This window comes from Manis javanica, chromosome 12, assembly GCF_040802235.1.
Source record: "Manis javanica isolate MJ-LG chromosome 12, MJ_LKY, whole genome shotgun sequence".
NCBI classification, from domain to species: Eukaryota; Metazoa; Chordata; class Mammalia; order Pholidota; family Manidae; genus Manis; species Manis javanica.
This window is the reverse complement of record NC_133167.1, coordinates 12,565,712-12,583,555: the sequence shown is the minus strand read 5'-3', so window position 1 is coordinate 12,583,555 and position 17,844 is coordinate 12,565,712.

Genomic DNA, 17,844 nt, shown 5'->3' with positions numbered 1-17,844 from the left:
TGGGTGAGATTAGGATCAGGTGAGACTCCTGGCCATAGAACTGCCATTTGAATCTTAACTCAGTCCTTTCCAAACTGCACGGGAGAAGGGAGGTTAGTTATTAACCTCCCAGAAGCCTCTGATTGCTTATCTGATTAACAGGATTGTGTGAGAATTAAATGATATCCTTTTGAAGGTATTTTTGAAAATGCATTTCATCAAACTTCATTTTTTTGAAATTTATATCTCCTTACATTTTTTGAAAAAAATATGTAACCAATCAGTATCTTGCACAGAAGTGTTACAAATCCCCTGAAATGATCATAGGTTTGTCTGTGTTCCTTATGTAAGTCAATTTTGCCTTCTAGATTTCAAGGCTATTTTGTTAGGTACATAAAAGTTTATGTATTCTATATAATTCTCTTTTTCCTAAATTATTTCCTTCCTTATCCATATAAAGTTTCTGTCATAAATTATATTTTGTGTGAAATCAATATTGCTATTCTTTGGGTGATAAATTTTTTTATTGGTATGGGACAGGATTTTCTACCCCGTTAGCTTCAGCTTATCTGGATTGTCTTATTTTATGAGTATCTTCTATTAGAAGACCATGCCTAAATTTTAATTTATTTCCTAGATTAAAATTAATTATATAATCCCTTATTTTTATAGTGAGTTTATTCCATTTTGAATTTTTTTTGGATTATCGATTGATTAAAGTTATTTCTAATATCTTAGTTTTGATTTTCTATTCACTTTCATTGGTCTTTGTTTTTATTCCTCCTGTCCTGCATTCTATTAAACTAGTAAAGTTTTTTGTACCTTCCCCTTTATGGTTAGGGAGCTATTGGCAGCATTTTTTTTATTGCTTACCTTCAGTTTTATAACATACATATTTCTAAGAAATCCAAAATGCTCATTTTTTTTCTGAAAAACTATAGCAAACAGATCTTTAGCCTACTTTAGCCACCCACTGACATTTTTAACTCAATTTATTGTTCTAGAGTTTTAGTTCTGCAGTTCTTGAAACAAACAAAAGTGGATTTTTTAATAATTAATAGTTGTTATAAATATTTGTTTACACATTATCAATTTCCCTGCTTCCCCCCTTTTTTGTATTCCATACTTTTCCTCTAGGCTCCTTTTTCTTTCTGCTTAAGTATATTCTTTAATAATTATTTTGTGAGGGTCTGTGTGTATCTTTGGCTCTGTTCAGAGCATGGCATGTGGTCCATGAAAAATTTTATTTTGTTTTTGATCCAGATTCTATCTTCATAGTTTTCCCTTTTAATAGCAGTCTGTCTTTGCTGTGGCTTTGGAGCAAGGAGAATGGATTAAAAGGTTAACTTGTGGAGTTATCTTGACTACAAATCAGGGTTAATGGCTACTGAGCTCCTGGTCCTCAGAGAGAAGCATCAGATCTGTACAAAGCAAGCAAATCTGGCAAAATCTTACTTGAAAGGAAAAGATTTTTTTACTTAGGGGCATATCCAAGTTTCAAAAAGTATTTGGTGTTTCTCAGTTTTCTCATTTTTTTTCTTGGTTCAACTCGATTTAATATTGCAGTTATAATGTTTAGTGTGCTGACCCCTGGTGGATTCAGCAGGTGTCTCTTTATTACAGTTTCTGGAGTGAAATAGATCTGATTCCAGGAGTCACAATCTCAAATGCTTCCAGAGGCCAGAGTGGTTATGTAAATGCATCAAGTAACTCTGTACATGACATAAGATGGTGGTACCAAGTGTGGTAAAACCGGAGAATCCCAGCTCCATCAAAGGCATACAAACTCAGTGTTGGGGGGGAAAAAGGTTGGCACAACTCCCTGAAGAGTCTCTTTGTACTTTCTAAGGAACTTTTCCCTGTTTGTCTTGGTTTCTCATCTTACATGATTTCCGCTGACTGTTAGAATACATAACCAAGAAGCAAATGGAAGCTCAGAATACACACATGAGGCTTGGTGACTGGGGTCTTCACTTTGAGAAGCTCTGGTTGGGTCATTTCCTTAGAATGCGCCAGACATCAATGTTTTTGTGTGTGTTCCCTTGGTCTGCACATTTCCCTGCCTTCAGGGATCCAGACCATCCTGCCTAGAGGATGTCTGCCTGGCTGCCAGCAACTGGGAGCTTGGTCGGGAAAGAATACATATTCAGTATGTCAACTTTGTTTACCTTCCCAGTTTTCAGCAAAATATCCCAATCTACCATTTATTCTGGTGCTTTCTCTTTTATTCTCTCCAGGAAACAAACAACTCCTGTCCAATTTTGGCGGGGTGGGAGAGAGCCTTAAAAGACTCTGTGCAGATGTGGAAGGCATAGTGGAGTGGTCATTTCATAAACACACTGGTAACCAATCCTCTCTGGTTTTTAGCTCCACCTTTTCATCCATTTTCACAGGTTCCTGGTGTGTCCAGATCCTGAGACATCGAAAGCTCTATCATGAAAATCCAATTGCTTCTTGCTTTTCTCTACTGCCAGGTTAGGATTCAGCTTTCTAGAAGCTGCTCTGTCAGCACCATTATCCATCTGCTTTGTGGATCTAAACTTTGGTTATTGCTGCCTCCTGTCCCCTCTGGCCTTGAGGATTTATGCAAAAATCAAAGAAACACCTTTACTCTCATTTTTATAGTTCAGGGAGGAGCAGGATATTAAATGTGTGTGTCCAGTCTGCTACCTTTAACGAGTGGTCCCCACTTACTTTCAGGTGCACTTGAGAACCAGTTCACTAAGTTAAAAATGTTATTTGTCATTAATCCACTAACTTCCACCAAAGGATAAACTCTTGGTTTTATCTATTATTTCTTTTACTTGCTTATCAATTAATTTCTAGTTTTATATATATTTGGCCCTATTCCTTTCTTTTGATTTGTTTTGTGGTCATTTTTATGCTGTGCTTGAATGCTTACTCTCTATTTATTTAATAATAAAAACACTGAATCCTGAATTTTCTTTAGTGCATGACTGTGGACAAATTCCATAGTTATTGCTGTCTAATATTGCCTTTGCCATTCAATTCCAAGGACCTTGTAATTTCAATTTTGATTTCCTTTCTTATGGGAGTTATTTGGAGGAGAAGTCTTAATTTTCCAAATGGGATTAATTTTTTAAATCTTATTATTAATGTCTAACCTTGCTTCACTAACAGAGAAGGTAGAACTACAAAGATTTTACTAAAATTTTTTTAATACTGTGCCACTCCTCACTCAAAAGTTAGTTTTCACCATGTGTAAATTTCATAACTACCTTATGAAAACTATTTAGATTTAGATATAAAGTTTATGTAACATAATAGACATAGTTTTTAAAAATATTTAAGTTCTTTAGTCTTCTGCCTTTCCACAGATATAAGTCCAAGGTGTTCATCTCTGTGAAGAGATGTTGGAAAATGAGAATTATTAAGATTCAGCTGTAGAGAAGAAATGTAATGATGAACAAAGAGTTTTCAGTTTCTGACATTTAAGTGGCATTTTGCAGGAAGACAATAGGCAAATACGCTGGCAAGTCAGTTGAAAACAAAGCCGCGATTTAAATTGCTTTGCTTCTACTTAACATATCAAATACTAGGCCTGGAACACAAAGCAGTAAGGCACCCAAAGTTCATAGAAAATAATTTTGTAGGGATTTATTTTATTTGCCAGTAGGGTTTAGCCAAGATGTTGGAACTAGACAGGTGGAGGATATTCAACAGAGGGCGGGAAAGAGGAGTTTGTCTGTCTGCTCCTGGGAGACAGATGGAGAACAAGACAAGAGGCAGGGCGATTGGGACATGGGAGGAAGGGTTCAGCGAATGTCCCAGTTTCTCGTGGAGCCCGGGCTCAGGGAGGGAAGAAGCCTGTGCTAGGATGATGAGGAGGCCTCTGTTCCCCCTGGGACAGTGGGAGGTGGCTGAGGTGAGACAAGGGACGGCAGCTGGCTACCCAGGAAGGGATCTAGATCCACAGCCCCATGCTTGTGCATGCCCTGAGAGGGAGGGACACAGCGCTGATAACATGCAGGAAAGGGCAAAGGCTGTGGGGTGGATTGCTGGAGTGAGAGCTGGGATGGAGGATGTGGGTGAGGGTCTCAGCTTCAGTGAAGGGAGGCTGAGGAGGCACAACGGAGGGGCAGCTGGGCCCTGAGTGGGCCTAGAAAGGGTAAACTATGAACTCACCACTTCCGGAGGCCGGATATAGACACCAGCAGGATGCCCAGAACAGCGTGGGGCTATCCACCTCTCAGCAGACCTACGGGCGCATCCAAGGACCAACCTGAGATCAGGGGCCTTCTTTTACCCCCAAGTGACATGAGAGGCTGGTGACCCCACCCAAGTTCCAGACATCACGTTAGGCAGACACAGGGGAAAAGGAAGGAATCCGCAGGACTGCCCAGTTGGCCCCCCTCCCCCCGTAAACTGAGTTAAGCCTGGAGATTGTACACATTATTGTTTTGAGCAAAATTGGAATTGAACTAATTTGGACTAAAATTTAAAATGTTTCCCACCACTCAGCAGGCGGGGTTGTAAGGGGTTCGGAAATGTTTTTAAGAGCAGGCGCTTCACCTGGGAATCTGGTGAAGCTCAAGACCCTGAATCAGCAGGTCTGGGACGGAGCACGAGCTTCGTTGCTCATCTTTTGCTGGATATTGTGGTTTTCACTCGCTCGTGTTTTTCCAATTGAATTTAGATTCAATTTTACTTTGGGCTGGAGAATTTCAAAGTTAAGTCTTTTCAGAAAGTTATAAGGTTGGTCTGTCTGAAAACATCTTTCTTTTGCCCCCAGACATGACCCATCATTTGTTTGGTTATGGACCTCTCCGAAATGTTTTTTTCTGCAGAAATCTGCCAACACTGCTTCACCCTGCCTTTAGCATTTGGTATTGCAAATGAGAATTCTGATTGTTGACATGATTCTCTCCTTCATGAGCAGATTATATTTTATATTCATTTTGGAAGGGGCTTATTTTAGCCTTAGAAAAGAAAATGCATGTTTTTCATTTCATTTCTACTTTTTTAATAATCTTGCCAAACATTGTGAGGCATTTTGAGTCAGAATTTGTCTAATTCCTAAGCTTGGGGAAATTCCGTTGCATATTTGTTTTGTTTGTATCTTTGTTTGCTTTGCTTCTGTCTGGTTGATTTCACGAATGTGGAGTCTCTTTGATCAAAACTTTATGTCTCATCTTTTTTGTACAAATATTCTTTCCTGGTCTCTTTGCTCTGCAGTCTAGAAGAATTACTTCCCCTTCCAATTCCATTTTGGGGAATGTTCTCCCCATTAATGCTTCTAATAAGTTGAGACATTTTGAAAATTATAGTTATTTTTTTATTTCTAAGAAGTCTTTTTTAATTTTGTACTTTGTCCTTTTTTGATGAAAAGATTGATTTATTGTTGCAATATATCTGAAATCAGCATGAAGACATATGTTTAAATATTATTAAATTGCATCTTTTTCTTTCTGCATTAGTTCTTTTTACTGGGGCTATTCATTGACTATTCAGTGTGGCACCATATTTTCAAGCAGCTGATTCTGCTCAGGATCCATTGTTGCTGTCTGTCTACATTTTCACCTATGACGCTACAGCCTAATCATATCGTTGGAGGCTCTGTTAGTATTCACGTTGGTCTGACTGCAGAAGGCCCCAGCTTAGGTGCAGGCAGAATGTTGGGTTGATTTTAATCTCCTGGAAGCTAAAAGTGATCCTCTTGAGCTTAGGCAGCCAGTGGAGGTTGTTCTTTTCTACAATGGCAAGAGGGAATTTACTTTGTACGTGAGCATGCTCCGGTAAGGTAACCGATGTCAAATATGCCAGTCTCACTTATATCATCTCAGTGGACACCTACGGCACCAGAGTTGTAGATGGCACCCACTCCAGTTTCAACAGTAAGAAAGCACTTTATTTCCATATTAGCTGAGACACCTGGGTGAAGAACTAGGAGAGATCAGGACAGCATGTTCACAGGCTGGACTCTTGTTCACATATGCCTGATAATTAGCAATTGGTGGGGAGGGACACAGGCATACTGCCTTTGGTGTCATAATCCATTTCATGTGAACATTCACAGTTTAGAAAGAGGAGACCCTTGTTTCCTCTACTAGGTAATAATCATTTTCTATTTAAAGCCTATCAAAACCAACCAAATTGTTCTGCATATGGTTGAGTATAGAAAGTAAATCTCTTAGAATTTTGAACTCTAATGGAATGTAAAAAGATGGTGTTCACATAGAAAAAATATAAAGTTTCCAGGAAAGAATTTCATCTAAGCAATCATACTTCATGGAAGCATGGGAGAGCTGTATTAAAAGCTATACAGTCTAGTTAGAGACCTGACACTATGTGACTTCAAGACTTGCTATTAAGTTACAATAATCAAGACAGCATGGTATTTGTGAAAGAATAGACCAATAGATCAATCAAAGAGACTAGAGAGCCCAGAAATAGCCTCAAACAAATATAGTCAATTGATGTGTGACTAAGGGGCAAAAGGTAATTCAACAGAGAAAAGATGGTCTTTTCAACAAACAGTGCTGGAACTGGACGTCCGCATGCAAAAAATAGTGAACCTACACACAGACCTTGCACCTTTCATAAAAATAAACTAAAATGGATCGTATACCTAATCATAAAATTTGAAACTATAAAACTTCTAGAAAATAACAGGAGAAAAATCTATGTGATATTGGGTTTGGCGATTAATTTTTAGATCTGACAGCAGAAGTACGCTCCATGAGAAAAACCTGATGTTAGACTTCACTAAAATTTAAAACTTCAGCTCTGCAAAACATATGGCTAAAAGAATGAAAAGACAAGCCACAGACTGGGAGAAAATGTTTACAAAAAACATAACTACATTCTTATACACTAACAATGAACTAAAGAAGAAAACAATAAATGGAAACACATCCCATGCTCATGGATAGGAAGAATTAATATCATCAAAATGGCCATCCTGCCTAAAGCAATCTACACATTCAATGCAATCTCTATCAAAATACCAATAGCATTCTTCAACAAACTGGAACGAATAGTTCTAAAATGTGTATGGAACCAGAGAAGACTCCGAATAGCCACGCAATTCTGAGAAGGAAGAATAAAGTGGGGGAGATTATGCTCCCTGACTTTAAGCTCTACTACAAAGCCACAGTAATAAAGACAATTTGGTACTGGCACAAACAGACCCATAAACCAATGGAACAGACTAGAGAGCTCAGATATAAACCCAAGCATACATGGTCAATTAATATACAATAAAGGAGCCATGGACATACAATGGGGAAATGACAGCCTCTTCAACAGCTGGTGTTGGCAAAACTGGACAGCTACATGTAAGAGAATGAAACTGGATTATTGTCTAACCCCATACACAAAAGTAAACTCAAAATGGATCAAAGACCTGAATGTAAGTCATGAAACCATAAAACTCTTAGAAAAAAACATAGGCAAAAATCTCATGGACATAAACATGAGCAACTTCTTCATGAACTTATCTCCCCGGGCAAGGGAAACAAAAGCAAAATGAACAAGTGGGACTATATCAAGCTGAAAAGCTTCTGTACAGCAAAGGACATCATCAACAGAACAAAAAGGTGCCCTACAGTATGGGAGAATATATTTCATATATACATAAATGACAGATCCAAAAAAGGGTTGACATCCAAAATATATAAAGAGCTCACGCACCTCAACAAACAAAAAGCAAATAATCCAATTAAAAAATGGACAGAGGAGCTAAACAGACAGTTCTCCAAAGAAGAAATTCAGATGGCCAACAGGCACATGAAAAGATGCTCCACATCGCCTGTCATCAGAGAAATGCAAATTAAAACCACAATGAGCTATCACCTCACACCAGTAAGGATGGCCACCATCCAAAAGACAAACAACAACAAATGTTGCCGAGATTGCGGAGAAAGGGGAACCCTCCTACACTGCTGGTGGGAATGCAAATTAGTTCAACCATTGTGGAAAGCAGTATGGAGGTTCCTCAAAAAGCTCAAAATAGAAATACCATTTGACCCAGGAATTCCACTTCTAGGAATTTACCCTAAGAATGCAGCAACCCAGTTTGAAAAAGACGTATGTACCCCTATATTTATCGCAGCACTATTCACAATAGCCAAGAAATGGAAACAACCTAAGTGTCCATCAGTAGATGAATGGATAAAGAAGATGTGGTACATATACACAATGGAATATTACTCAGCCATAAGAAGAAAACAAAACCTACCATTTGCAACAACATGGATGGAGCTAGAGGGTATTATGCTCAGTGAAATAAGCCAGGTGGAGAAAGACAAGTATCAAATGATTCCACTCATCTGTGGAGTGTAAGAACAAAGAAAAAAATGAAGGAACAAAACAGCAGCAGACACACAGAACCCAAGAATGGACTAACAGTTACCAAAGCGAAAGGGATTGGGGAGGATGGGTGGGAAGGGAGGGATATGGGGGGAAAAGGGGAATTACGATTAGCACACATGATATAGGGGGAGGGGACATGGGAAAGGCAGTATAACACAGAGAAGATAAGTAATGATTCTATAGCATCTTACTACACTGATGGACAGTGACTGTAAAGGAGTATGTGGGAGGGACTTGATAATAGGGGGAGTCTAGTAACCATAATGTTGTTCAAGTAATTGTACATTAACAATAACAAAACAAACAAATAAATAAAACCTTTGTTTGATTAAAAAAACCCACATAGCTAATAAAGGACTTGTATCCAAAATATACCAAAAATTCTAAAAAATCAACTATAAGAGAACAATTCAATTTTTAAATGGGCAAAATATCTGGACACCTCTCCCAAGGAAATTACAGATGGTAGGCAAGCATACAAAAAGATGCTCAATATCATACGTCATTAGGGAAATATAAATTAAAAATAACAATGAAATATCACTGAACACCTTTTAGAATGGCTAAAACCCCAAGAATAAAAACTGACAACAACAAATGTCTGTGAGATGTGGAGCACTAAGAATGCTCACTCATTGCTATAGGAATGTAAGATGATACAGCCACTTCGGAAGACAGTTTGACAGCTTATTACAAAGCTAAGCATAGGCTTAACATATGATCCAGGAATCCTTGGTATTTACCCAAAGAAGCTGAAAACTTATGTCCACACAAAACCTACACACTAATAATTATAGCAGCTTTATCCATACTGAGAAAAACTGACAGCAAACAAGATGTGCTTTAATAGGTGAAGGGATAAACAAATGGTGGTATATCCAGACAACAGTGTATTATTCAGTGATAAAAAGAAATGAGCTATCAAGCCGTGAAAAGACTTGGAGGAACTTTGAATACCGATTGCTAAGTGAATAAAGCCAGTCAGAAAAGGCTCCATGTTACATGGTCCCGGGTATATTACTTTTTAGAAAAGGTCAGTCTTTGAATAAAATGATCAGTGACTGTCGGAGGTTTGAGGCGGGAGGGAGGGATGAATAAGAGGATTTTTTAGGGCAGTGAAACTGTTCTGTATGACATTGTAATAGTGGATACGTGATATTAGGCGTTTGTCAAAACTCACAGAACTGTACCACACAGAGTGAACCCTCATGTAAAATGCAGGTGTTAGTTAATAATAGTGAATCCATACTGGTTCATTAATTGTAACAACTGTATCACATTAATGCAAGATATAAGGAAACTGTAAGTAGAGAGAAGGGATGTCTGGGAACTCTGTACTTTCTGCTACATTTTTTGCAAACCTAAAACTGTTCTGAAAAATTGTCCATTAATTGAAAAAAAAAAGAACTGTACCTTCCTATCCACTGTGCTGGCCTTCTTAAGCAGCGCCTGCATTCCCCGTCGCTCGTCTTCAGGAGGCTGGTCCCGCCTCTCCGGTGGGAGGGCGTGCTCTCTAAGGGAACTTGCATGCAGTGCACTCTTTTTGCTTCTAGCTTAATCAACCTGATTCTACACCAATTCTTCAAATTATTTCGGACATTTCAAACCCAAGAATGAAAACTGTCAAACACAATGCCATCAGCATGACAAAAATGAAGACCTGAAATTATATGGTTGGCCTTACCTTCACATGAGTTTTCTACTGGCAAAACACACACTATCTTCAAATGAACTGTGCAGCCAGATTAAAAGGAATTTTAGTAATTCAGGAATAATGTGCTGTATTGTGAAGTAACAGAATAAAAGAAACTGGCCAATGTGACAAAAACACGAAGGGCATTGACCGGCTGATCTCAAATTGACGTCTTGTGATTTTGTGCTGATCAACTCTCAGTATACAACTGTGCGGAGGTCTTTAAATTCACTGGGCTTCTATCCATAAAGAAAATAAATCTTCATCTATGGTTGATGGGGAACAAGCTATCCCCAATCCTGTGTGGACTCTGAGACTATTCTTTCTTCTTTATGGCAGACTTTTCCTTGACTTTGGGTAATTTCCTTTTATGAATGTTCAGCTCAGTACTCAGCCAAAGGCTAGAGGACACCTCTGCAGTTGTCCAGGGCTCTCTCCAGGTGTGGCCCCATCCTTTCTGGACTACAACCCACAATTCTCAGCCGATCTTTGACTTCTGTAGATTCTGATCTTGGACTCTTCAACATAGAAAGACGACCAGGTTCTGTTTGGGTTCCTCCCTCCCTGTACTTCAGCCTGGAAACTGTCTCCCCATAATAACCTAATGCAATTGTGGGGATCACCTTGTTCCCCCACCAAGCTTCCTCAGGGAACACAGTTCTGAGCTTCGTATCGTCCAAAATCTGAAAACCATTGTTCATATATCTTTGTCTAGCTTTCTAATTGTTTAGGGCTGGAGTGTAAATCTTGTTGCTGTCACTCCCCCATGGCTGACACTGGGAGCCCCTCTACCTATCTTTATCCCTTATCTTCTATTTCTTTCCCAGATTTCACACTGTGCTTCAGTTGTTTGCTCCTTGTCCCTTTGAATCCACAAAACTTCTTCTCTCTGATCCTTTTTATTTGCCACACACTCTACTCAGAATGCTTTGGACCAGAGTTCCATCCACCTCTTTCTATATTTAGGTCTTAACTCAAATGCTATTTCTTTGGGGAGGATTTTTCTGGTGTAACTCCAGTGTGACTCCCTACTATTCCTACCACTCACTCCATTTTATTTCCTTCATTGCACATATTGCTGTGAAAGCATACTAATCGATGTATTTGTATACTAGTTTATTACCTGTTTCTCCCACCAAAATGTAAGCTTCATGATGGGGAGCTCTTTGCTTCCCTATTTCTCCACCATATCCTGGCTCCTGGACCAATACCTGCAACACAATAGATGCTCAGTAAATATTAGTTCATATATAAAGAGGTATAGGGAGGCTTATCTCAATATTCTATGCTTTTTCTACTTAAAATAAATGATGCTTCTGATGACTTTAAATAATGTAGAGCTCTAATGTTCATAAGTAGAATGACTTAACCGAATAGTGATATTCTAAGCAAATCTGGTTGTTTATATACAGGTGGAAGATCTGCCAGGGGGTCTTTAAAGCACTCTTGCCTTGGGTAGGAGGTTGGTAGATGAACTCTATATTCCTGCCAATTTCCATGTAGGTTTCTTGTGCATGTGCTTTCTGTGAAGGTTACTGATCTCTGCATTGCTACATCCTAGATCTAATCCTCAATTCTCGTCATACACAACTAACCAGCTGTCGTTAATCCAGTGGATTACATCCTTCTTTGTAAGCATGTTCTTTACTTGGCTTCTATGATAAAATGCCACGTTCTTTTGGGTTTTTTTTTCTCCTTCCCCAGGCCATTTGCTTATATGCTTTCTTACTAGTCTTTCTTCCCAATCTTAGAAGAGTGAGGAGCTCCAGAGCTCAAATTTATAAACTTCTTCTTTTATCTTTTTACATTCAACTCCTACACCAGTGTGGGGCTATTCCGGTGATAAATGCCGCACAGTAATTTAAACAGGGGAACGAAGACTCAGAGACACAGAGCACAGAATGGCGGTGCCATGGGGGAAGGCATGGGTGAATGGGCGAAACAGGTGAGGGGGGAAAAAATTTAGGAAGAATGTTTGATACCTTGGTCTGGGTGATGGTTACATGAGTGTATATATGGGTCAAAATTCATTGAGCTGTACACTAAGATTTGTGCATTTTATTGTACCTCAACATATATATATATAATTACATTCACACACAATTACTATATTCACACAAACACACATACACACACAAACAGGAAATCTAAAATAAGGAATTATTTAGCCATTGGAGGGCACCTATAAAGACTGCAAGAAAACTCTAACAGGCATCTCAGGGCTGATGTAGAGTGCTTGAAGGGCGAACTTGGAGGGGGGTTCTCCCTCTTGAGGGAGGTGTGGCAGCATCCTGCAGGAAGGAGAAACTTGACAGCCCATCATCTTCCACAGTAGGAGCATCGCTCTGCAGTGCAGGTGAGCAAGGGTGGGTGTGCAAGGGAGTTGGGATGCTGCTGCAGGTGTGAGGCCTGGAACATATGGTGCCTGTGTCAGGAAGACCATGTAAAGTAAACCCCAGGTGCAGGTGAGCTGAGGCGAATTGGTTGCCCAAAGTGCACTGGGTGTGCATGGGATCAGGGCCCCACTGGAGCTGGACGGCTAACTCTGCTGGGACCTCGTGAGCTTCTGTGCATGGCTTGGCCTAGATGGCTAGACAGCTGTGCAGGACGAAGGCCAGATTGCCAGTTACTTGCGCCCCCCAGTGTGTGTGCATGGGGAGGGATGGCTGAGGCGAGGGAGAGGGAGCATCAGCCTTGGCTGGGGTGCAGGGCACCACTGCTTGGGATTCCCGGGCAAGCTGCTAAGCCTCAGTCAAGGCCTCAAGAAACACGGGGGATGGCGGCCAAATGCCAGTAAGAGCCACACCCTGGGGGCACCTAGCAAGGGAATACCCACAAGTGGAGAGGTGGATCAAAAAGGGCCTTCTCCAGAACCTGGTATATGAGCCACCCAACTCGGGACAGAAAACTTTGGAAAGGCATCCCTCCTGCATTGTCTCCTCAGCACTTTCTACTGACAAAGCTTAACACCGTGTCAGGAGACACCAGCCTCAGACTCATCTGCACAGATGAAGAGTGCATTTGGAGCTGAGAGGCCATCCATGGACAGTCTTAGTGCTTTCCTCCAGTCGCACGGTGCTAACAGCTCCAAGACCTGTATTTCCAGCCCACACGTGCCCCAGATCCAGACATACTCAGCTGCTTCCTCAACATCCACGCTTGGTGTCTACTAGACACTGAAATGTAGCAGGCTTTAACTAACTCAACCCACCCCTCCTTCAAAAGAAAGTGATCAATTTTGCTGCGAGCCTGAAACTGCTCTAAAAAAATAATTAAAAAATAACAAGTCAAAAGCCTAAAAGAAATGAACACACACTATCCTCCTTACCATCTCCCCTACTGGGTAATGACGATTCTGTCTTTCCAGTTTCTTGGACAAAAGCCTTGGCGTCACTCCTTTCTCTCGTGCTCCCCATCCTGTTCTCCTTGTAAGAAATTCGCAGAAACTGACAATTGTTCACCACGTCTGCTTCCACTACCCTGGGCCAAGCTCCCATCTTTCACCTTGGGTGAACAGCCCTACAGCAGGGCTGCTAGAGCCATCTTCCTCTAAGACTCCCTAAAGAATGAGTCTGAGGGGGTCATTCCTGGGCTTAGTGCCCTGCAATGTTCTCGACACCGCTCCGAGTAAAAGCTGCTCTTTTCAGAGGCCTGCACAGCCTCCGTGACCTGCCCCAGCCCTTCGACATCTCCTATTTGGCTCTCTTCCTTCCCCACTGTGCCCCAGGGAGGCCAGCCTCCCCTCTGCTGCTCACACTCCAGGCAGGAATTGAATTGTCTGATTTCTCTACCTGCAACATTCTTTCTCGACTCCGTAGCATGGCGTGCCTGCTCCCTCACTTCCAAGTCCCATCTAACTCGAATGTAACCTGAGTAAGGCCCACGCTGACCATCCTACTTGATTCTGACTTCCCTCCCCTCCGCCAGGCCTCTCGTCATGCCTTCAAAGCTGTTTCTTTTTCCCCTTCACAGCACCGATCGCATTCTGATGTCATGTAATTTATTGTATCTGGTAATTCTCCCTGGTGTACTCTTCTTGAAGGCAAGGCTTCTGTCATCTTGTTCACTGCTCAGTCTCCAGGGCCTAAAACTCTATCTAGTACACAGAAGACATATACAGAAATATCTATGAAGATACATATTAAATGTGGTTAACTATTTAAAGATACCTAATAAACATGGTTGAACTGAATTCTACGAAAAGTAAAATACTGTTCAATATATATAACCTGCTAAATTTAAAGAATATTAGTGTCATGTATTTCGTGACAGGTTATGTAGTCTCTAAATTTAGAAGGTTATGAACTAGGTAACAGACTGGGAATGTTCATTTAGCAACAACCCCCCGATTCATCCTGCAAATGAATGGGACTTCTAGCCACCAATATGACTGGTCTTACAAACTGTGCCCACGTGCTTGTTTTGAGTAAATCAAGGAATGAATGAGAATTCTCCATGGGATGTGGTATCATCACCCTATCCCTCCATGGTCCCATTTCAATTTCTTCACTCTTTTTGGTAAATAAACCTTGACAGACTGAAACGGAAGGAATCATAAGTTAGTGTAGGGAGGCAGCTGGATACTACACAGCTCTGGGGGGTTAGACTTCCCCTACACTTCAGAATCCCAACCCCAACTGCTGGGCAACATCTACACAGACTCTCACAAAACCAGGCCGCCTACTGCTTCCGTCTGAGCCCCATGTACTCTTGAATGGCAACTGTTAGTCTGTCTCTGTCTCCAGCACAGAAACAAGGGGCCATGAGAGGAGAGTACATTGAGAAAGAAGGCGACTCAGACGTCTCTGTCTTGGTGGAGAGACAGTCCCCAAGGTACAGAACTTAAATACTGCACCAGCTGCCCATCCACCCAGTTCAAGACCAATCAGGTCATATATCCACCCACTTCTGATCAAAAAGGTGTAGACAAGTGTGACACAGTTACAGAAAACTGGCATCAGAAATTATGCGAACGTAAATTACAAATCTGCTGTGCTAGATAAATGTAACATGTTTTGTATACATGTAAACATTGTTATATATTTATACATTTCTAGTACAAACTTTTTTTTTTTAACCAAAGGGAGTTATTTACCTCATAACATCAGACAATGACACAGTTAACTGTAGGAAATTAACTTACAAATACAACTTTCTTAGTCTACAAACTTCCTGGAGTTCCATCTATGTAGGCTTGTATATATATTTGTCTAATGTAGAATTTTACTGGTATTTAATAATATCATTTCTTGACAACAGTGAAATAAAACAGGTTTAAACTCATTTATTCTTATGTGGTTTGCACTTGAACTATAATATCCAGTAATTTATAACAGAAATGTTCAATCTACCCATAGACTGATCTACTACAAGATCCAACATCACTTGTCATACGTAACACAACTAGGCAAGCCCTGTGCACGTGCACACAGATACCACATGCACATACATATATGTGCAAAATTATTTACATAGAACTGGGTTTCAAAAATGTCATGTGCTGTAACTATTTTAGTAACTCACTTTTTGGTCATATTGATTGCAAAAAAATAGAAAAACAGGACTCCTAAGGAACGACTGCAGGAAGTTCCTAGTAATTAAGCATTTTATTTCCAGAGGTTACATTAGCTCAAAGGAGTGGGTGTGAAATAGTATGAACTAGTTTAGTTTAGTTCATAAATAAAAAATTCTAGACAATAAGCTCAGTTGATTCAAGTATAATGTAGTAAGGCTATTCCAACAGCTTGGATTCATATGCAGGGAAATCAACTACACAGAATTACCTATACCCTACCCATTATCTCAAAAACGAATGCTGTTAATTAATGGGTTCAAATGAATTTAGCATTTATTGAGAACTTACTAAGGGGCAGGCATAATAGTAAGAGCATGTTGCCGGCTCCTCCTTTGGTAAATGCAACCTCCACATCTTCTGAGAGAAGCTAGAGAGTGAAAAGTCTCCCTCAGGACCAATAATGTCGTTTGCCACCCAGATCCACCACCGGATTCATAGTTGAGGCCTATGGAGAAGTACAAGGGATAAAGAGCAGTTAAGTATTATTAGACTGTGTAACCACACTTGGGTCGAAGCAGCAATTACTGTAGCCAGGATTGTGAGATGGAGAATCATTAGTGAGACATCTCCAAAGTACACTTGTAGGGGCCCAAGTACAGGTTGGAAGGGGCCTCCTTGCTTCACCAATTTTGAAGATTGGGAGTTTGCCTGGGGAACAGCTCGTAGGTTTCCTTACACACTTAGACCTGCACCAATCTGCTAACAGAGCTATTTTTGAGTCTCAATTTTGTTTCAAGAACAAGAAAGAAAATAAAAACATGTATTTTACTTAACTGGTAAATGAACGTGGATGATTCTATGAAAACTCTTTACTGAGAAGTCATCCAAAAGTCAGGTTTGGGCATTAGGGGAGTAGCATGTACATAAGGAAGTCCACCTCATGTCAGATTAAGTGATGACCATCAAGCCAAAGACTAAACCTCGTCAGAAACTTTGCACCGTTTGTATTACACTGGTAATAGCCAGGACTGTGGTTTAAACTTGCTTATGATCTTACAAAGCTGGCAGCACAAACATACCAACTTTTAACACTAAATCGCTTCACAACCAATGGTTCTTATGGGGCAAACAAGTCCAAATCTGTTCAGTAGACAAATCACTTTTAGTTTAACTAAACTCATTCTAATGGTATAGAGATCACTGAGCTTTGAACACCTGGTTTCTAGACTCAGTTTCTCCCAGTGGGAATGCCTCATTAACTGTTAAGACTACAGGTCTTCCTTTGACTGTGAGGACACTATTAGTGATTGCCTCCCTCCCCACCCCCACTGCACTGGAAGGATTCACTCATTATGGTTGGTTGTGATTAACACTGTGATGTGACCTTGAGTAGCTTGAAATTAATGGCACACTTTATAATCATCTCTTGACAACATGTTGCCTTAGCCAGCTAAGGTTTACTAAGTGCATGTAAGATGTTAAAAGAAAATCTCACAACTTGCATTATCATGTCAAAAGAATGTTCTAATCTGTTAAATTGGGAGTTTATATGCTTTATTAGAATGCCTATAACCTAAAGCAATGATTCCCAAATTTAACTGCACATAAAGAATCACTTCGAGACCTACTAAGTTATAATCTATGAGGTAATTAGGTGTTTTAAAACTTCCCTAGGAAATTCTGGTGTGCAGTTGGGTCTTGAAACACCAATGTTTTGCCAGTCCTCTTTTGGAACAGCCTTTCAAAGTCTGTAGCAGACTCTTGCATAACCTTCATGATGACAACGCTTCATTTCTTTGAAGATGAATTGCATTATCTTTAATCAGCTCAAGCCAGTTTGGTCACAGTTTGGTGAATATAGATGCCTTATTACAAATTTGGATGATACTAATTTTGGTCAAAAATAGAATGCTTTCCTTAGGAGTACTGCAAAACAGCTTAGCAGGCAAACTTAAGAGGGGTTTTAAAAAGTGATAAATATGTATATCTTTATTTTGAAGGGCATTCCCCTCCTACCTCCTCCTCCATTCAGATGTGTGTTCAAGTTCCAATAGGTTTTCGGTAGACTCTCAGTTATATTTATACATAAACTGTTGGGCTATTCCTAGAGATACTGGAACAAAACACAAATTTTGTCCTTTCCCACGTGATTACATGCCTTTTAGGTAAAGTTTTGTGTTTTTTGGCCCACAATTCCATTCCGTTTAAAAACCAGTCTAGTGGCTATTTTTATAAACACAGGATGGTTTCATATAGGGAATACATTATTTCTACATAGTGAAAGCTGATATTACATCTATGAACTTTATAAAACAATTTGCAT